Source organism: Lichenostomus cassidix, chromosome 11 (genome assembly GCF_008360975.1).
Source record: "Lichenostomus cassidix isolate B80296 chromosome 11, HeHo_3.0, whole genome shotgun sequence".
Lineage (NCBI taxonomy): Eukaryota > Metazoa > Chordata > Aves > Passeriformes > Meliphagidae > Lichenostomus > Lichenostomus cassidix.
In genome coordinates this window covers 392,979-413,473 of record NC_139492.1, presented here as the reverse complement: position 1 = coordinate 413,473, position 20,495 = coordinate 392,979, and the positions used below count along the sequence as shown (strand labels likewise).

At 49.3% G+C, this 20,495-nt stretch overlaps 1 protein-coding gene across 10 annotated transcripts in view; it reads left to right on the top strand.

Annotated features, from left to right (window-relative positions):
- ZFHX3 (zinc finger homeobox 3) overlaps positions 1 to 20,495 on the top strand; it is a 480,743-nt gene that overhangs the window by 399,246 nt on the left and 61,002 nt on the right. The gene's annotated exons all lie outside the window — the stretch shown is intronic.

Here is a 20,495-nt window from a genome sequence, read left to right as displayed (position 1 = left end):
CTGTGGTTTGTTAGCCCTTTCCCATATGAGTTTGTCACTGTGTGCACTTGAAGGCTTTCCCTGTGGACAGTGTGCTGGTCCTGTGCTGGGTGGATGGAGGGGCTGTGGTTGTGGTGCTGTTGTGCTCTGTGTTCGTCATTGCTGGGATCTGTAAGCAAAGCGCTGCTGGAGGCTGGGAAAGGGAGGAGGTGCTGGAGGCTGGGAAAGGGAGGAGGCTGGAAGAGGAGCCCTGAGTGTGCACAGCCGTGCACGTTGGAGGCACTGCGTGTTCCCATCCACAGCAGTATTTGGGCTGTCACTACCATCTTGTTGTCTTTACTTTTCCTCCCACCCCCCCTCATTCTGTGCTGTCTTTGTAACCATTATAACCATCTTGTCTTTCCCGTCTCATTCGTCTCGTCCCCAACCCCCTCCCCTCGCTGGCCCGAACCCTGTGGGCTGTAACCCAAGAGGAGCTCCGGATACAGTAAATAGTCCTTTCACTCGTGCAGCAGAATTGCTCCAGACGTTTCTATTGATTTTCACTGGACTTAAAGCTTCACCTTTTTCTCTAATCATCGCATAATAGCTTTAGTATGAACAATCAGGTACGAATTGCCATAAATCTCAGCAGCCGCATCCCCTCCATTCACACGTGCTCTCCCGCTCCTTGTCTGCTCATTCCTCACAGATTTTTTTATATTCTTTCAAGCCTCATCCTTTTCTTCCTGCTTTCCCCAAAATGTGCTGAGGTTTCTTCATATACACACAGAGTGTGCCTTGTGCTTTTTAATTATTTCTTCGAAAATTTTTCTTAATGTAATGGGAATTTAAGACCTGACATTAAGCTCTACAGTACCCACCCACATCACAGTGCAGACACATTTTCACTCCTGGATTTTTCCTAGGATGAGCAGTTCCAGCAAATTCAGGGAGGAAAGAGATAACCAGGAGCATCATATAAGGTTTACCTTGAGCTATGGTTGTTGGACCTACCGGGAATTGGTGGGGAGCTGCTCAGAGCAGGGCTGTGTTTCTCTGAGCTCACTGTGGAGGCCAGGATGGCTGTGACAGCAACTGTTCCATCTTGAGTTGGGATCCAGCCTCACTCAGCAGAGTCTGGCTCTAGAAATTATCAGGTCTGCACATATACCTGTACTCTCTGCTGTGCAGGAGACCTGAGAGAGTTACACAGCTTGGAAACTGGGGGCAGGAGAGTCCCAGTGAGGCTTCAATAACCCAGCTGAGGGAACTGCTTCTCCTCTGCCTGTGGAGGTCAGCTTGGAGTACAAGAGAGTCATTTGAAAGCTGTATCATGATTTTTTACCCAAAATATGTTCTTTTAAGTATACATTGCAAAGGTTTAAAGTTTCTTTATCCAGGCCCTTCATCTTCATTGGGTTCCACTGGGGAAGAATCAGTTGGGGCATTAGAATTCTCTAACTGAGGGGAAAGAGAAGGGGGAAAAAAAGAAGAAAGGGAATAAAAAGTCCCACCTGCATCAGGGGACAGACTTAGGTTCTTTTAATAAAGATTCCTAGGATATTTTCCTTGGCCAGGCAAAGAGGAATTGTCAGTTTTCAGATTTGTGAGAGGCCTGGGCAGTCTCAGTGCTGCTACAGTCCTGTGTTGCTTCTGACAGAAAAGCGGTGAAACACCAGCTGAAGGATAACATGTTTCACAGTAATGGGTTTCTTTGGATGCTCCATATATTGGCCTTCTAGTATGGCTGGATAAAGCTTGGAGCAGCGGATGGTGGATGGCTGGATTCACAGCATTCTGCTTCAGCATAGCTGGAATCAGGGATTGATTTAATGGAAAAGCCTCTCTCTGGATGAGGCATGGATCAGACAAGCTCCAGCACAGCTCTCCGGTCCTTGCAGCAGCTGTAACGCCATGTCTGTGCTGATAACTGAAGGGATGCAGCGGGAGTGGGGGGAGTTCACAGAATGGTTTCTCTTCACTCAGGCCTTGGTGTGGTCTGCAGTAAATTGAGATTGATTGGATGTTATTTTTCCTCTTGCTAATGTAATCCATTAGCCTGGCACATGCATAATCAGTTTAGAGCACAGTTAACTGGATGTAATCGAGTTCTTCCCTGCCTGCTGGAGAAAATCCTCTCCAGATGCTGCTGGGTGAGAGCACACACTGGGCTTATCACACACAATCCTCCTTATTCTGATGCTTTTGCCATTTTTTTCCTAAATCACATGTTATGGCTGCTTGCATTGCCCAAGAGCCACTTCTGTCAGTGTCATTTGCTACCAGAAAATGTGATCTGGAGACACTGTCGGTCCGTAGTTGGGTGAACCCTTTAGTCTTCTCCTGCAACACTCCCAGTGCCGGGGGAGAAGGTCTGGTCTTGTGCTGCTGTCTTCGTCCTGCACGTTGCAATGGCTTCCATCAGGCCGCTTCCCTGTCGGGTATGGGGAGAGGAATGGCAAAAAACTGAAAGGGTCTGGTAACCTTTCCTTTATTGTTGTGTTATCCCAATTCTTTGCTGTCCCCCTAAAATTTTGTGACTAAACTGGGAATTCGGTTGTTTATCTGGCACTTGCTGGGGGAATGGGCTGCTTGTGCCTCTCCTGTGACTGTTGACCTTGGATGACCAAGGGGCTTTATACCCTGGAGAACTCCCTGGAAAGCAAGACCACCATTGTCAATGCCTGGCATTGCATTTTTGAGATGGATATTCTGGCTTGAGGTAGATGATGTGTTTGAAGACCCTTTTTCCCATAGCTGGGGTGGCCCAAGGGCCGTGGTGAGTCCAGGGCTGGGTGACAGGGGTGGCTGTGAGCAGAGGCAGACAAGTGCAGCTATGTGTAACAGTAGCCAGGGCTTGTCTCCTCATGACCACAGAGCTTGACACCAGGCATGGAGCAGAGCAGCAGCATTCCACACATCTAGAAGAGGTTGGGCACAAGTTCCCAGCATCTACTGCACAGGTGGCGTTTCCAGAAGGAATTAAGCTGCTCGAGCAAGAGCCAGGTTTGGACATTTCCTACAACTTTCTGACAATCTCTAGTTCAGAATATGCAGCTCAGAAGAAGTTTAAACAAAGAACTACTGAAGAAACATGCTGCTGGCCAGACTGCCAGCAAGTGCCTTCAATGAGTTCATTCAGTGTCTTCCGTTTCAGTGTTTCCAAGTGCTGAGTTCACTTTTTTAGGGAATAGGGAGTCTGGAGGAGAGGGTTTGGGTTACATGGTGCCATGCACAGAGGCTCTTTGTTAGCTAGAGATGCAGAGTGTGCAGGAAAATGATTCTTTAATATCAGTGCTCATGGTGCTAGTGGTGATGAAACTCTGGATCGGTGCTGACTCAGACAGAAGCAAAGTTGACCTGTGGGAAGGGAAGGAGGATGTGCAGCTGCACACGCAGCAGAAGGCCTCAGTTCCACCATGGAGCAGCATGTCCCATCGTGCCTCTCCCACGGGAGTGCGTGTCTCCTTTGCCAGCCCCATGGTTCTCAAAGAAACTTGTTGGATAATCCCCAAAAGGTTTTCATACCAGACGATGCATGGAATATTGAATGAGGTGTAGTTACAGATTGATGATGATGATAATGGATTCAAATTCAATGTCCTTCCATAACAGAAACAGACAAAAAGAGCACTTTTTGTAATAGTAGCTAACTTTGAAGTCAAAATGACATGAAAATGGATGATCTACTGTTGGATCCAGCAAAGGGTGTGATGTGTGTGGGTCACGGAGGAGTTACCAAAAGTACTAGGTGCTTGTGTGAAATGTAACAACCCTGAGAAGACATTGGGGGGGAGCCCCACCAGAGTCCACAGAAAGTCCAATGTGATCAAATAGCAAAGTATGACATGTGGAGGCAGGGAAAGGGAAGAAGGCCTGTGTTATGGGGAGGGGAAGGAGGAGAGAATTCTTCTCGTGTGTTTAAGAGCAGAATTGAAAGATACCTCTGTATGGAGGATAAATCCTGAAGGGTGGTCTCTTGTGGAGAAACCATGAAGGAAAAAGTCACTGCCTTAGCAGGACTCTGGTCCTGAAGAGTTCTGAAGGAGCCCACAGGAGGGGGCAGAGGCTCCTGGCAGCAGTGTGGGCCAGAAACTGCAAAGCATTAAGTCAGCAAATTAATAGAAACTGTAATAGAAAAGTTTTAGTAGGCATATGGATTAGGAAGGGGAAAAGCAGACTTTTGGAAGAGAGGTTGTTGCAGCACTGTCAGTTGTTTGAAGGAGCCAGCCAGGCTGCAGGCAGGGCTGGGCTGGTCCCCACGGGCAGAGGGTTCCCAGGGGCTTTGATAAGATTCTTCATGAACAGACTGGGCAAGAGGTCTGGGCATTGGTAGGGAGGTGAAGGATGGGAAACAGAAGCACAATGGAGAAAAAAGATTGGAAAGATATATGGGATTTCTGTGTTTGTAAGTCATGCAAAAATAGAGTTAAAAGCAAGCTTAAAAATCAGCTATAAGGTAAAAAATAGTGGACCACATAGATGTAAATCTGTGACAGTTGCAGAAGAACTTCGCAACATCAAATGATTTCACAGGAAGTGTATGATGGAATTCGGTGTCACAATGTTAGAGGGATGGGGGGCAAACAGCCCTATGGGGGGTGGGGGGGTCACTAGGCTTCCTGCTTCCCCACACGCAAAAAAGAGAAGAAAACAAAAAAAAGGGGGGTTAAAGTTGCTCTTCCTGCAAGCAAGGTGTGGAATTATTACCAGTCTCTTTGAAGGCATTGCCGCAATGATCAGTGGGAAGCAGAAAGGCAAGGGGACAATATGTGAACTGTGTAAATCCTCACTTTGGCTGATGGGTCAATACTGTGCTCAATTTAGCTTGTTTTAGGAAGGCTTAAAAGAACCATTAGAAGACACCAGAGAAAGTTGCAGGAATTGCAGATGGCTGGAATGACTTGGGTAGCGACCATTGACTTTGGAGTTGGCTTGACACAGAAATCCATGGTGGAAAAGAACTTGTGAATTTCCTAAATTGCAGTCCTCTGGAAAATGCCAGTTCATTAAAATACTGGTGCTTTTGGATTGGTGTGCATTAGTCTCACCATAATTCTGCAGTAAGGTCGAGCTGAGAGTCCCCTCGTCCGACCACTTGGCTGACAGGAGATGTTTCAGTGTAGGAGAAAGCTCTGGGGACCAGCCCAGCTCCAGCCCACAGACCGGCTGGAGAGCCCCACTTGAAGCTGCCTGGAGCTGGACTGATTCAGTTCTGAAATACCAAATGATGTTGTGGGCAAAAGGAGAGGTGTTTGGGTTTTGATTTCTACCGTGAACTTCCTTCCAGCTCTGCCTTTTAAGGTTCTTGGGGTGAAGTTGCTCACACAGAGTCTGTCATGCTCGTTAGGAGACTTAGAGCTCTGTTAACCTTTGATCTACTCACTGTCTGCCTTCAGTGTGTTTTGGCTTTATTTTTGCAAGTTTATCTCTTGGAATACAGATGCAGCATCAGAGCTCTGAATTACACTCTTGAGCAACACAAATTGTGTCTGAAGCCCATTCAAATAACAGCATATGAGGGACTTTGAGCTTATTTCCTACAAGGTTTAAGACAAATTCCAATGGCAGCTTCACCAGGGAAATAAATACTAATTTAAGTCTCCCCACAAAGTTGTTTTTAAAGATGGTCTCCAAAACCTTTAATTCAAATCTGAATCCTCTAGTCTTGGATAAACTAGTTATGAAAGGAGCTTATGAGCTACCAGTGTGAGGAGGATGGACCCCCATGGTCCAGTACTTTCAGTCCTGTGGGGATTGACAAGTATTTTGATATAAAAAGCTCTCTGTACCAGTTTAACCCTTTGAGACACCTCCTTCTTGGGGTTGCGTGTTCCTCTCAGTGACAGATTTCTCACTGGTGTCACCCTGGCTTTAAAAGAGGTCTTTACCTTCCTTTAGGTATTGAATACCAAAGTCTGTTAGTTCAGGATCACAGAACTTATCCTTTCTCTGCACTGCTTTTTGAAAGGGCTAAAATCAGAACTGCTGAGAGCATACAGCATTGCTTGCTCTATGTTTTATTTATGGGCCTCTGTCACTTAGGTTTTTCTTTCAACAGTTTTCCAGTAAGTGCTGAGCCATGTGCAGCCAGCAGCTTAGTAAAGAAACCACCCTGTAAAAGCAACGTAAATAACAAAGGAGTGAGAGTGCAGCTGGAGCAGTAGCCCTGATCACACAGCAGGAACCAGGAGCTCCCCAAAACATGGAGCTAAAAGCCCTTGGTCAAACAGGGTTTAGAATTCAAAATATTTGTGAAAATGGACTACAAAACCCAACCAAACAAACCAAACACAAGAAAAGAAAAACCAACAGAAGAACATTTTGCCAAGTTTTATCCTAATCTATAATACTGAGTTTTTCCCAGCTTCTGTAGCAACTCTGTGGGCAGAGTTGTGGGGGCAGGTCTTGGCTCTCCCTATTCACCCAGAGCTGTGGGTTAGCAGGGAGAGAGGCTCAGCATGGTGGAAGAGGGGGAGGGTAGGAAGGGTCTTGAAAAGCTGTTCTGAACCTCAGGTGTCATCTCAAAACAAGGTGTCATTATGTTGGTGGAGTCAGTGTGCATCTGACATTTTGCCATGCATGATGCCAGATCTGTCTGGTTCATTATGGTTCATTCTTTTATCCTGATAATTTTGCAACATGTGGAGGAGTATTTAAATTTCGAAGCAGGAATTTTTCCCATATCAGGTGATGCTTGTTGTTGGGATGTTCAGGGAGAGGACAAGGTGGTTCTGGCCACAGCTTTTGTGCAGGGCTGCTGACAGAAGCTCTGGCAGACCTTGCCTTGGTGGTATAGGCAGCCAGCGACCTGCCGTCCCTCCCATGCTGGTGTGGGAAGTCACTGCTCTGCAGAGGAGAGCATGGAGAGAGAGATGCTGGTCCAGATCCAAAAGACTGGCATTGCCTTCTGGGTGATCAGCCACTGTAAGCAGAGTGGTAGGCATCCACTTACCCTCCTGCCTGCAGATTTAGCTCTGCCATGGGGAGCTCCAGTCAGGAGAGCTGAGATGAGGCTTGTCCAGGACAGGTAATGGGTCTGTTTGTTGTGGCCTTATTCAAGTGGTTTTGGAGACTTATGCCAGTATATTTGTCAGGATCTTATCACAGCGTGTTTGTCAGGGTCTTTTCCCCACATTCCTGCAGACACCCAACATAGGCAGTTGAAGACAAGCAGGTAGAACTGGAAAAAGTCCGGGTTTAGGAGTGCTGGAGCATGGAGGTAGAGGAGCTGGGCAACAGTTCGGTGTGAGGCTGAAGCAGGTGAGTGTCACTGCAGTGCAGGGCTCAAAGCCTGTGCTGAAGAGCTGTGTTTGAGTAGTTCCCCCTGAGGAGGCCATGCTCCCCCTGGGTGGTTGTGTTTCTCTTTGCAGAGGTTGGTAAGGAAACTTCCCAGTCAGCCCCTTCCCGAGACTCGCAAGCTGTCACACTCCCAAGGCCAGAGACTTCCACTGCTGGGACCGAAGCCCCTCCACAGTGGTCCCAACAGGTGACCCAACAGGTCCCACATGACTCCCCAGACCTCCCATTCACCCAGTCAGACCAGGTTTCCTCACCAGTTCCACCCCAGGTTTCCCACGGCATAGTCTCAGAAGTCTCATTCCATGAAGCCATTTATTCTGTGTAGTAACATAGAAACAGTTCGAGCTGGTGCCTCTGAGGAGAGACCCCCAACAAAAGAGCGCCTGGCTTTTATACCCTCACAGTCTACCTAGGCGCAAGTCTCCAAGTCTTCGACTCCTGCCCCCCCTCCCTGTCCCTCCACCTCACTGGTGTTACTGGACCCCCATCTTCTTTGTTATCCAAGAGGCTGGCAATTCCCAACTCCTGCTGTGTCCCCCAGTGTCCATTCACCCATATTCGTGCCCTTTGTTATCCCAAAGGTTGGCAGCTCAGAGCTTCTTGTCCTGGGCTTGAACCCAGAGCTCAGTCTTCATTTCAGTCTGTGTCTCGAGTCCAGCTGTCTGGACCAGATGGATTCCTCAATACAGGTTATATGCCTTGAAGATCTCGGAATGCTCTTAGTTCCTTTCCTGGTTGGGCAGGGTCAGGTTTTCAGCGCCTTGGGTAGCAGCCCTGGCCAAGCACCAGTTCTGCAGCTGCATGCTCACTGGCGGCGACCTCATTAAATAATGGATGGGCATTCATTAGCATCCATCTCTGGCGGGGGCTGGTTTGAAGGCTGGGAAGGAGCCCACAAGGTGCTTTCCCCAACCTGTTCTGTGTGACCTGGTGTGGATTGCTGGTTTCTGTTCGGCTGTGCTGCTGGCTGCGGGACACTGTGTCCTCCTTCCCCGGATTTAACTGAGCTGTTCTTAAAGAAACTGTTGTAACAAAGTCCCCAGAATTGCTGTGGAAGCAGCATGGGAGATTCTGTGTTTGCTATCTCATAGGGAATTCATTAAATTACAATAAATAATGTATGCACGATAGACAACTTAATACCATAATGGGCTTTTGCACCTTCTTGCCAGTCCTAAAAATCCCGCCCCTAACAATCCTGTGCTGCGACGCGTGCAGCCAAGTTCTGCAAGTCAAATTAGGCAATAAGTTACACTTGTGCAACAGGTTCTGTGGAAGTTGTGCCTTGGGGTATGGTTGGCCAGGCTCTGGTAAGCCTGGCTGCAGCTGTTGGGAGATCCTTGGCTGCGGGTAGCTTTGGCAGAGAGGCAAAGCTGGGTGCCCACAGTACAGGGCTGCAGGGCAGAGCCCAGCACACCATCCCTCCTACAGCATCCCTCTCATTCTGCTTTAAAGCAGGGAGGTACCTGCATCTGACCCATCTGACTGTCAAACCATCAGTGCAGTGGAGCTATTCCCAGGATCCTGGGTTTCCTCTTTGTCCTAGAGGTTACCTCAGGATTTTTCTGTTCCGCCAAGTTGGCTGTGGCTCAGGTAGAAGTGCAGTGGCTGCTGTGTCCCCCAGCTGTTTGAGCCTCCTGTCACCCCGCCGTGTCAGCTCTGGGCTCATGGGCCAAGGAGGTGGGGAGCTGTTTCCAAGAGGCAGAGCTGTTCTGATCTAAGTGGGGAGGATATAAACACCTGACTTGTATCCTTGCCTTTCATCTCTGGGCAGACCTGCAGAATGTGCTCAAGATGATGCACGTACCCGTTTGGGTTCCACCACATTGGGATGGAAGCAGTTGGGGTTCTCTGACCCAGTTACTGCCCCTCAGCTGCCCCATGGTCTCTGGGCTATCTTCTGCCCCTCATTCGGGCAGTACAGCCCCATCTCACCCACTCTGCTCCTCCTTGTGCTCGGGGAAGGATGGATACAAAGAGAATCACCTGGGGAAGTTTCAGGCAGCAGTAACAAAGCCTGTCTCCACAGAGGGGAGGCTAATTACACAGCTAATTAATCCAACAGATGTCACTTTAAATGCCTGTTTCTTTGTGATTCTGTTGCACACATCATGCTGGTTAAACAGACTTCATGGATCCTGTTCAAAATGCCTGGGCAGGCTGCTGGGAGCTGCCAGGGAGACCCCAGGGTGTCCTGTTCCGTAGGGAGGAGTAAGTCCCAGGCAGCCTGGTCTGGGCTGTGCTGTGCAGAGACTGCACATGGGGAAAATGCCATGTAATAGCTGTGTTGAGTTGAAAACTCTGAAATAGCAGCTGTGAGGATTGAAGGGGTTGTTTACATTCTTGCTGCGAGTACAGGGCTGAAGCAGAGGGGACCTCCTCCCCCCACAGGGCTGGGGGCAAGGCAGAGGGGACTCCATCCTGCCTCATCAGCGGTGCTTGGCATGAGGAAAAGGGAGTTTGGAAACCTGAGCTGCTCTGGTGAGGTCAGCAGTTCAGACCCAAGGCAGCGGAGGGCACAAAATGCTATCTGTCTGTCTGTCTGAAGTGAATGTGGTCTGTCCAGTTCCTGCAGCATCGGGAGGGCTCCCTGCTCTGCCTCCTCAGGGGGGAGGCAAAATGAACATGTCTTCAACATTTTAAATGAGTCTTTGCTTGTGAAGGCAGGGCTGTGGTCTGATGGTCCCCCAGAAGAAGGGAGCAGTTCCTTAGCCTTTTGTGGAGCTGGTCCTGTGTGCTGAAAGTCAGTGGTCACTGTGTGGCAACTCTTGTCACCACTGCTGAGACTCCCCCAGTTCAGCATGTGGCTCCCAGCTGGGGAATGGGGACAGCTGTGGTGCCACAGTGGTGTTGGTGCTGGTGGCTTTATATGTGGATGTTGTGGTATATTCCCTGCTTTGTGCTGTTCTGCAGCATTTCAGCAGGCTGCTAACATGTGTCCATCAGCTGAGGCCAACCCTGCTGTCGTCAGATACCATCATGCTGCATGGGAATGTCCCCACTGGAGATTGGGAAATGTCCCATGTTCTGTGTATCTGCTGCGTTGCGTTGGCCTTTTATTCCACTTGGATACTAGCAGAGTCGAATAGGTCCCTGCATCTCGCTGCGCAAATTCCTTCTGGACACAGTGGGCTCACACAGCACTTGGCTGCAGTGTGGGACCAGGGCCCCCAGCTCTGTGCTTGGGGGGAGTTGCTGGAATGGAAATGCAACCCCAGCACTCTGGTAATACCTCATCAGAGAGTGCTGGAGGCGGTCGTTGAGCTGCCTGGTACAGCTGAGGGGGAAGAGCATCTTCCTGGGGTCTCAACATTCTCAGTGAGTCGCAGTTGGCGGCTTGATTCAGTGTAATGGATGTGTGCTCATTTCCCACAGCTGATGAGGATTATATCAGCTTGGTTTAACAGTCTCATTTGCTGCTCCCAGTGCACACTTGTTTTAATGCGTTTCAGTTAATGAGGTAGAAGAGAGAATGAGGTGTTACTGTTTATGTACAGACAGCAAGGCTGTGCCGAGGGCTCTGGAGCCTGGCAGTCCCTGCCCAGTGCTCTCCAAGGGACAGCATTAGCTGGCATTTATAGAAAATTTATTGGCTGCGGTTTATCCAGGTAAAATTTCTCCCAGTGGTGCACGTTCCCCTCTCCTGCCTTCCTTATGCTTTATTGCAGGCTACAAGACACAGCACAGGCTGTTGCCAGCAGCCTGTCCATGGGCAGGGGATGTCAGCATGCTGAGGGCACTGATGTTGTGTTTCACAAAACACCACAACATATTTGATGTGGGCAAAGCTGCTGCCACCTACCTGGGGTATAAAGTTCACATGTGCCCCAAGGGGGTTTACGGCTGGGACACTCCATGCCTTCATTGTTCCACTGCTGTGGTGTTTGCAGGCCCCAGAGGGGTCAGGGCCGTGCAGTGCCAGGCACTGGGTGAGTTGGTCCCTTCACCGCTGCCCTCAGAGCGCTCGCCTGCTGAGGAGGAGAGGTACTGTGCCCAGTGTGGAAACAGACACCAGTGCCCTGACCAGAAGGACTCTGCCTTTCTGAAAAACCAGTTGTCCTTGTGCTGACGGTGAATATTTGCCATGGGGTGGGCTGGAGCTACGCTCCTTGGAGCAGCATCCCATGTCCCCAGCCCGTGCTTTGTTCCAACGAATGGTTGAGGCTGTTGCCTCCGTGCTGGCGGAGGGCCAGGCTGGCACCAGGGCTGACAGCAGCCAGAGGCCGTGCGTGTGGTACCGCTTTGAAGGTGAAGCTGCTGTTGGTTTAAGCGGGAATTAAACAATTACCACATCTTAGTTCTCCCCACCTCCAGTGGATTGACTCTATAAATTGTCAGCCTGTTGACATTTTAATGTGAATTATGTCATATGGTATCCCCTTTGATTTCAACATGCCTTAGTTTGTAAATACACGAGCCTCTCAAAGGGCTGTGGTTAGCGCACACGCAGGAGGCCTCGGGGGTTTTGGTGGGGAAGGAGAACAGCGCTCATCTCGCGGCAGCTCCGGCGCCTGGCACGGCGTCCGCAGTTTAGCGCCGCGCTCGAGGCACACACAGCCACGGCTGCCTCGCGGGGTGCCCCACGCTGGGGGCTCACACGGCCCCGGCACCCCTGGAGGGGCTGTCTGACCACTAGCAGCACTGCTGGAAAAAGAACAGCTGCTCAAAGTCCCTCAGAGAAGGGACTTGCTGTCCCAGAGCAGGTTCTCTTGACCACAGGTGGGAGAGATTTAAAGGCCTTGGAGTCCTGCAGATGGTGTTTTCATGTCATGGGGTCTATGTTACAGACACCTCTGGCCCACCTTTGAGTATTTTTCATGGTCTCACAAATCAAGAACTTTGCTTTTATTGTTTGCACACCTCCTTGGCTCTGACCTACCTGGATTTTCCAGTGCAGTCACTGCAGTGCCCAAATAGTCTTATCAGAGTGTGTGACGCTGGGCTGGGCAGGGGGATTATCCACACATGAAACCTGCAGACTGACCTCCTGGTAGTGTATGCTAACCCTGAGCAGGTATTTTTGCAGACAGGTTAATCCCATGTAGTCACAGAAATGAGAATTTTGGGGCAGTTGGAAGAACCAGAGTTACACCTGCAGTTTTGTAAACATGGGGTTTAGAAATTGGTCATCTCCTCACACCTTTCTGTGGTGAGCGGATGCTGCTGCCAAAAAAAGATTTTGCTGCTTCCATTTTATTTCTGAATTGCAGTGGTCAGTATACCTTCCTCATGGTGATCAGTGCTGCCTCCATAGTATTTGTCATTTACCCCACATGTATCTCTGCAGAGTGTCCACTGGGAATGGCTAAAACCAGTAAATAGTGTGCCTGGTTTTTCCCAGAGGTTTCTGTACCTCTGAAGGCAAATGCCAGTGGATGCAGATACATATGAACAAAGAGAGCACCAAAGAGCAGCGACCTTTATCATCTCAGGTTTTATCTGTTTGCCTCAGTGTGCTTTTACACACTCTGTGTTTTCCATTGCTGTAGTCTGTCTTAGAGGGAATAGCTGCAACTAATGCTCAAAGTCATTCTGTTCTCTTGTAGATCCTTCTGCAGAATTATACTACAGTTGAATTAGGTTTTAGGTATACACAGGAAATGCAGAGCAGCAAACCCAACCATTCATAGGCTGCAAACTGCTTGGAGGCTGTGTATGGAATCCATGAGCCAGACAGTTCTGCTGCTGTGGATTGCTGTGGGTCATTGATGTGTCCTTCCTGGTGGAAACCAGGTGTGCTGGGAGCCATTGCATGCCCAGGGACTGGAGAGGTCTCCCAGTTAAATTTGGAGAAGGCTGTATTTGGAAGGCTTCTCCTCCCCAAGAGCTCGGTGGTTTTCCTTACAGAGCAGTTGCTCAGGGATGTGGGGCAAGGAGCAATTGCCTGAATTTCTGCATACAGTTCTTAAGACACATTAGTGTCCATTGGGTTCATGGAGCCCTCAACAACCATCTAGAACATAGGAAGTAGCAGGTTGCCTTAATTCAGTCCTTTGTGTGCAGACATTATTTTGGTTCTTAATTATATGTCGTTCCATACATATTTTTCCAGCAGGATTCTTGCCTCATTCTGTGAGTAATTATTCCATTTCTTTTTATCTTCCTCTTTCATTACATTGCCCCAGGCTTTGTCTAATACAATCCAAAGCTTTCACTGAATGAAGAATTATTTATTTTCTCATGGGCATTTCCATGGTGCTCTGTGTTCTGTTTGTGTTTTACAGACTCTTACAGAACTTACCTTGGCAGAGTGGTCGGCAATCAGCTGTCCCCATGTTCAGGGTAGGCTGGTGCACAACATGTGCCTCAAAGGTTGTGCTCTGGCTGCCCAGCCTGGTGCCCAGCCCTGTGCCACCGGAGAAGAGCTGCTCCACCGCCAGGGGGGCTTCTCTGGTTGTGCTGGTTTTCATCTCACCTCAGACTCAAGGAATACTCTGTATTTCCTCTTTCTGCTTGCATTCTGTCATATGAGTCCATCACACTATCCTTTAGTTTTCCTTCCCCTCTTATCACCTGATCTCGAAAATCTTTGCTGTGGACTGTGGGCAAAGGATGGGATGGGTCTGTTGTTCTTCCATGCATCCCTGCTGGCTTCTGCACGGGGAGGTTGTGTCCTCCATGTCTTTGATACTGATATTCTGTGATTTATGGAGAGGACTGAAAAATTGTCTTGTGCATTGTCGTTATTGTTATCTGCTGGGAGTTGAGGTGGTGCAGTGCTGTAAGAAGTTACAAAGAAGCAGTATGAAAACAAGAAAAGTTCAGTCCATCCCAGCTTCCCTGGAGATGGATGAAACGGTAAATCCTGGGCGAGGGGAGTTAATCTGTCTGTAGTGTTTTATTAAAGAATGTGAGCTCAGGGTGGGTTTCCGTGATTGGTTCAATGTCCCACATGGTTTTATGGCACATTATTACAAGAGTCCCTCGGTGCACATGGGGGTCTCCTCCTGTCCCATGGGTCCTGCCTCTGGAAGGACCTCACTGACATGGTTCTCCTCTGACTCACTGCTGAGGTTCTACACTGCAGTCTCTAGGGCACCTGAAGCCCAGGCAGGACGGGGAGGGATTGGCATACCTGGGTGAGCCTTGGCTTCAGCGTGTGGGGCAGAGCACAGTAGTCTCAGACAGTCCTCAAGCTTTTCCTTCAGAGACTTGTGGTTCTTTTCCAAAAGACTTAACGTGGGGGGAAAACAGCATTTCAGTTTAAATCCTTAAAGCAGGCTCCACACGTACAGAGGGTTTTGGGTGGCTAAGTCTGAGCTGCATTATCAATACAAGACCCAGGTGAGTGTTGCATCAGAACCTCCTGGGAGAGCCCTTGTGTGTCACACAGGGATCATTCTCATTGTTGCTGGAGGAAACAAAATGTCACTGGTATGGAGAGTCCTAGCCTGGGTCTGTGTTAGGGAAAGCCCTTTTTAATCACTCAGCAGCTACGTAATTACAATATGGACAACAGATTTTGATCCCGCTGTCTTTCCAGGTTTCCCCCAGACCTTTTGATTACATAATATGCTTTTTTTCCCAGTGTTTTTTCATATTCTGAGGCTGCTCTAGTTCACCTGAGTGTTCACAGCTTAACAACTCACACTGAAGTGATTATTTTCAAGTAGATGTACAAAATATGTTATAAAGGTCTGGGTAGTGGCATTATGAGCCTGCTTGTGGTTACTGTCTTCAGCTGTTCTTTCCCCATTTCTTTTCCTAACTCTGGAAAAGATGAAGCCTCCTGAATTCCTCAGCTCCTGTCTGTCCCAGCACTGAGAAAGGAGTGGGCTGGAAGCCCTGAGCCTCTTCCTTGGTGATGTTACTGCATTGTGGCACAATTTTTTTTGCTTTTTTAATCACTCCCTCCTGTTGTCGTCCCTACAGTGCTTTGCAGGCACAAGTACAACTTTTTGCCGTGTTTCTCCAGGGATGACAGCACCCACAGAAATATGAAGTGACTAAATTGTATACTTTCCTGAGGATCAGAATGTCCGTAGTCCAGGCTTTGGTTCAGTTGCAGGAGGAGTTCAACCATTCCCAAGCTCTGTGCTGCTCCATAGGAGCTGCTGGGTGAGGCTAGCTCAGGGTGACATCCCTCATGTCCTGACTGGTCTCAGGAGAGGTCACTTGGTGTGAAGTTTGTTGGTTGCTGAGCACCAGAGGTGCTTTTGCAGGGCTGTTGTTGGTCCTGTGGTGGAGCCACAGCCAGGCAGGAGCATGCAGGGTTAAGGGCAGCACTTTCCAGGCCAGCTGATAGGAGATGTACTCTCGTTGTGCTGTGGTTTTAGCACTATAATTAGCAGGATCGATACTCATGCTCCTGTGTGCATCTCCACGTACAGCAGTGCTTGCGCCTGTGTCTCCTGGGGGACATTTCGGGGATCTGGAAGATTCTCTGCAGTTCAAGTTGCAGTTGCCCAAGAATGGATTTGTTGTGCTGGCAAGTCTTTGTAGCGCAGCTGGGGGAGAAGAGAAAGTTTGATGCTACAGGAGGATGCCTGAGTACAGTCAGACCTGTTACTTTCCTCTCTCTGGGCTGCTCAGCAAGGGCATGGTGACCCAGGTGTGCCAGAGACACCTGTGCTACCGGAGTTAGGTACTATAGCTGGAGAACAGCATCTCTGGCTGTTCCCTCACCTCCTTTGGCATCTCTTCCCTCCCTCAAGAGGTTTCCAGCCAGCATCCCGCTCTGCTTCCCCTGTACTGGAAGGTGTTGGCCAGCAGAGCTGAGCCAGTGGTGGCTCCACCATGGACTTTGTTCTTCCTTGAGTCCATGGAAGGAGTCTTAGTGGAGCTCTTGGCTCTCAGCTGTCCCCACACAGGTTTGCATCTTTGGGCGTCTCTTCTGAGGAGTGATTAATTAGTACTTGCAGGTTTGTTGCACAGTTAAAAAGGCGTGGAGCATGTGATTTCAAGTTCAACCTTTCTTGGCTCTTGCTTTCTGTTAACCTCTGTGATTCTCTGTCCACAGAAGCCCTGGGACTGTGGGTCTGTGGGGATGCTGCTCGTCACGGGCCATATAAACAATGTCCTTGTTAGGAGCTGCTCCAAGACCTGGGTTGTGAAGAAGTTGCAGTAGCTGGGACTGTGCCTCCCCCTGGGCTTTAGCCCCTCCTCATTAAGCAGGTTCGGGCTATTGATTGGGAGCTTGTGTTTGGAAGAGTCTTACTTACTCCATGCATTATCTTGACAGATTGATCAGACCTGATTGAGAACCTCTTAAAGGAACGAACAGCTGTAATGGGAAAGTTGGACTCTGTCATCCGTTAGGATGATTCTGGGAGCGAGAAGAACGAGGCTGACATCTTGGAGCAATTGTATTTACAATTAACATGGCTGAAAACGATTGCCTCTATTGATCCCCCCTTCCTGCAATTACAGCCCCATTGTTTACATTCCAGCACTTCGGTTATAAAAAGGAAATCCAATAATTATTGCATTATTTAAAGTTAAAGTGCCACAGAGTTTGCTGGCTACGCTTGCTGGTTGATTTAACGTTCAGTAAAATCCATGCTGAGTTCTCCATCCTTAGGCTGAGCAATATTTAGCTTTTAATGAGACTTCAAGGGCTGGTGGAGCAAACTCCATTTGCTGGGTTGCTTTTCGGTTTATGGGGGAACCCAAAACCTTGCAGCTTGGTAAGCACCAGCTGTATGTCTAACAGAGAGCATCTGTGGCATTCGTTTTTTGCCAGGCAGGGCTGGAGGGCTCAGAAAATACAGATTTGGCAGGGTATAGAGATGGGATGTTAATGGGGGTAGTTGTGGCTGTTCTTCAGGCCTTTCCGTGTGATTTGGGGACTTGGATTGGTACCTCAGCCTCTGTGGCATGAGGGTGTGCTAAATTTCCAGCTTCTTGATCAGAGAGCAGTTACCACAAGCTGACCTGCACAAACTCAGGGGCACACGAGCCTGAACCCCACCACTGTCACTGTGCCACAGAGCTGTGGCACACAGAGGCAGGAGGAGGGAGGGTTTGTAACGCTGCTCCTTTGGAAGCAGTAAACAATTCAGAATGTTGGCAGATATGAAAGAGCAGAAGTTCAGCTTTTGAACCTGCTGGATGCAGAATCAATTTTCCTCCGTTCCAGGGGGATGGGAGGCAACTGTGGGCATTCCAGCTGTCCCCAGCGTGCAGCCAGCGTGTCCCACTGCGCGCTGCAGCCACCCACCTCTCCCCGGCTCCAGGAATTCCAGCTGGGGCTGCAGGTGTGAAAGGAGAGCAAGACAGATTGGCCAACCCTGACTTTTATGGAGTACTTGGAACAGAGCGGGATCAGACAGCTGCATCCACATGACTTTCATTAAAAATTCAGATTCTTCTCTTGCAGGGCTGTGTGATTTATCTCTTGTAGCAGATCAGAGGCACATGGGGGCCCAGAGATGCTCACGAGGTCTCTAAGGTCTGCAGCAGGGTCAGGTCCCTTTCTGTGGTGACCCATCCTCCAGCTCTGCTGTAAGGGTCACCTCCCGTCCTTCCCTGGGGTTGCACAGTCCTCACTAGCACCTGAAGTGTTCCCTACCAAGCCTGTGACTAATTACCCCTGCCTCACTTCACCCCGAGGAAGAGTCAGTCCCTGGGTATTCTCCTGGGCTGCAGATGTGCTGGTGGGGCTGAAGTGATTCCAGTAGTTCCTGAGCTTGGGTCAACCTCTCCGAGTAAACACTGAGGCACTCCCTGGTTTCATGTGCCTGTTCTGGTCGCTGGGGCTGGTTCTGGTCACTGGGGCTGCTCAGACAGCAGTGCTTGGAGGAGAAAGCCAGTGCAGTGCAGTGCTGCTTCTTTCCGTGGCTTTTGTGACCTCCCAGCAGATTTTTGACTCCTTCTTCCCCAGCTGCATTTGTCAATTCTTTGAAATCACTGCTAACTTTACCCATCCTAACAGAGCTGAGTGCTGAGTTCAGAGGTAGGAAAAGTATTTTATTTGTGGAGAAAACTTCTAATGAAGATGTTGAAGTCTAACAACTTCTTTTTCAAGAAGCTCTGGGTGGTGGAGTGGCCTTTGTTTTTGTGGCAGGGTGTCTGCAATGTGTGAGTACTCGGAAACGATGTGGAGGAGGTTCCTCCAGAATGTTTGTCAGTGACCCACGTGTCACCTGGCCATGCAGAACGGTCAGAGTGGTGAGGAAGAGGATGTTTGTGCAAGCTGGAGGGCAGGGGACTTGCTGGGGCTATCCCTGGCAGGCTGTGCACAGCCCTGGGGTGCTGTGGGTTGAGGATCCACGGGGCTGCAGCTGACAGTCCTGTCACAGCCAGTCCTGTTATCTCACCTGCTTCTCCTCCCCAGAGAGGCCCAGACATGTGCAGGGGATCTCACAGGAGAGCTGGGGACCACCATCTGCCTGTCCTTGGGGCAGTGACAGAGTTTCTGCTGCTGATTGTCCTGTCAAAGTCTGCAGAAGAAGGGGCCATCCTCAAGTCTGGAGAGAGTTTTCCCACATGTTCTACTCCTTTTGTACCATTGACACCTGCTGACGGTGGGGATGGGGTATTCCCCCTCACAGTGCAAACCAAGGACTTGAAAGTTTCCTACTGCTGTCAGTGGGGCTTTTCCTGAGCAGCATTCAGGGCCCTCCGAAGGGAAAGCTTTGTGCCAGTTAAGACTGCATAGAAATTGGCCTTTTCCTAATGAATAATAAACATCAAAAGCACAAGATAGTTCAAAGTGTTGTTGCATCTCCCTGGTGGGCTGAGGTTACAGGTCAGATGTCCCCCAGAACAGCAGCTGAGCTGGTTAACATGGCAGAGAGGGACTGGAGAACCCCTGCTGCCCCTGGCAGTGCTTTGGGGGGTTTCTGTCTTGTCACCATCAGAATCAGACTCATTACACCATGGCTGAATAAAGTCTGGGCAGAAGAGATTTTGAGCAGATAGTGGTTTAACATATTTTAAAATTTAAAATATTTTAAGACATTTAAAATATATAGAAAAGTTTAGAAATCAGATCAAATTGTGAGCATGAACTGCAGAAACAGCTGCAGAGGTGTTCAGGCGAGTTTGTTACTTGTGTAACAGCAGCAGCTGGGGTCTCAGTCCTGAGTACTGCAGTTTCAGCTCCAAGGAGCATGGCGTGGTATGTGCCATGGAGTGAGGGGGGCTGCCTGCAGTTGGGCAGGATGATACAGGTGTGCAATTCCATGATTGTTAAAAAGTACTGTAGGTGAGGCAGCATAAGATGGGGAAAGGAGAGATGGTAAGATAAACAGAGTTTGGGTTGTATGAAGTATGGATGGAGAGAAGCAAGAACTGACTATAGCGCCATTCCTTACTTTGTTTAAAAATCAGATTTCTGTATTCATACCCTGTGAGCTACTTACTAGAGGAAAACTGTTCCGAGGCAGATGGAGAGTGAGGGCTGGGCAGTCAGTGTGTTGGTGTGGCAGGACCAGCCCAGCCAGCATGTGCAACCCACACCAGTGCAACGCCACACCGGTCACACTGTGGGGCTGGGGGACACTGAGGGGCAGGTGGCACAGAGCTGGGGCAGAGCAGGGAGCAAGGCCTCTGAGCAGGACCCTTCTGTGCTAATCTCTGTGAGAGCACAGCCTTGCCTGCAGACCTGCATCCTCCCTGCGCGGCAGACAGGCTGGGTTTGGTGTGGTGTGTGTGTGGGAATAGGTGAGCAGCATGGGAGCAGCATGGCGCTGAGCCACAGTTGGTGAACCTACAGGAACACCCGTGTCCCCCGGGAAGCTGCACTCGTGAGCTGTATGGTTTCCATCAGAGCATTCCTCTCTCTGTTTCTGATTTAACGTGTAGCTTTGACTCACCCTGATCAATATTTTGCATGCCATGCGTGAAGAACCAGATGTTGGAAGTTTCCTATTGTGGAGAGGGAGGGGGCAAACACCCCCCTGGACTCACAGAAATCGATGTTTGCTGACAGAACTTGGTTGGTTTTTCTTAGAACAATATATTCTTTTGATTTTCAAGTTGATTTGTCTTCTAACAAGGTTCTGGTTTAGTGTTTTGAATTTGTTTCCTGTGATATGGATAAATTCTCACAAGGGGAAAGTTTAACAGTGTGATGGGCAGTAACTACACACACTTGGACAGCGTTTCATCGCCTCCAGCAGCTTACAGCTTGGACTGGCTCAGTCCTCATGTCTTCATTCTCTGGACTGCTCCTTTCTCTGCTGGAGGGTGGGTTGAGTCAGGTGCATGTGGTGCGAAGCCCAGGCTAGGCCTGGTGGTGGTGGCAGCGGCACCCTCAGCCTGTGGCTCCTCCAGCACGATCGGCAGGT